Source organism: Echinops telfairi, unplaced genomic scaffold (genome assembly GCF_000313985.2).
Source record: "Echinops telfairi isolate 266 unplaced genomic scaffold, ASM31398v2 ScPeMD7_11;HRSCAF=52, whole genome shotgun sequence".
NCBI lineage: Eukaryota > Metazoa > Chordata > Mammalia > Afrosoricida > Tenrecidae > Echinops > Echinops telfairi.
Window position 1 is genome coordinate 1,526,584 of NW_022103908.1, and position 1,476 is coordinate 1,528,059.

The following is a 1,476-nucleotide window of genomic DNA, read 5'->3' on the forward strand; positions in this document are numbered from 1 at the left end:
AGGACTTTATAGATTGGTATCAGACATATGGGCTAATATCAGACTTATGGACTTGATCTGGACTGGGCTGGGATGTTTTCTCAATGTTAAATTGCTCTTGTATATAAACCTCTCCCTTATATACATATGCGTGTTTATGAATTTGTTTCTCTAGTCTACCCAGACTAACACAACATGACACTGAGAGTGGCAGGCATATCATGTCCAAACATCACTGGAACTGAGTCAGCGAGTTTATACATGTCCACAGGCCTCCAGGAAAGGCACTGGGTCATGTGTGTACTCTTCTTCAGTGGTTAAAGGGTTAACGAAGGAATTGTGTGTACGGTATTGCCTCGATCTCCCCTAAGCGCTATTTTCTTCATAGCAATTTGTTTTATTTTCATTTTATTTGAGAGCATCACAGGCCACAAAAAATTACCTCGGGGGCTACATGTGGCAAATTGGGGGCCGCCAGTTTGAGACCCCTGCTGTATGGTTTAAAATCATGAAATGTGTGAATAAGGGTATTTTTGGTCAGATGTATTCAATCTGAATAAGAGTAAATAATTCAAGAAGCTAGAGTATATGAAGACGAATACAGCATTGGTTTTGGATTAAGGTTCGTTAACAACTGAGAATATATAAACGATACACCCTTGCTTGCAGATAACCAAGAGAACTTGAAGCACTGACTGATGAAGGTCAAAGACTTCAATATAGATTACACGTCAAAGTAAATAAAATACACACTCTCACCACAGGACAAATAGCATCATATTAAATGGAAAAAAGATAGACGTTGTCAAGAATTTCATTTCAGTTGGACCCACAATCATCACCAGTGGAAATAGCAGTCAAGAACTCAAATACTAAAATAGGCTAAAAATCAAAATATAGGAGGGAAAATCAAACAAATGATGATCAAAAAATCCTGAGTGAAAATTTAATTCCTGATAAAATAGATGTTAAGGCAAAACCCAGCATAAATGAAGGGCATATATAATTATTCAGGGATCAATTGAATAAGAGGAAATACAATAATGCATATATAGGTACTCAGTAAAAGAGCTTCAAATGCACAAATCAAACTCTATCAGAATTGAAGAAAGACACATACAATTCTACAAGCATAGTAGAGGACAATGATCCCACACTTTTGATGTAGAACAGAACAGCTAGAAAATAACACAACGAAGACTCAGAACCAACTAATATAATCAACCAACTTGACCTCACAGACATACTCAGAACAGTCCACCACAACATCCCAGCACACATTCTTTGCCAGCAGACAATGGCCATTCTCTAGAACAGACCATATGTCATACAACAAAGTATGCCTCAGTAAATTAAAAAATATAGAAGTATTACAAAACATCTTCTCAGATCCCAATGCTATACAAAGGGGAACCCAAAAACAGCAGGAAAAAGCTCCACTGGGCAGAACTTTCATAGAATTCATTTTTCCCACTAGGCAAGCATTGAGCTACTCAC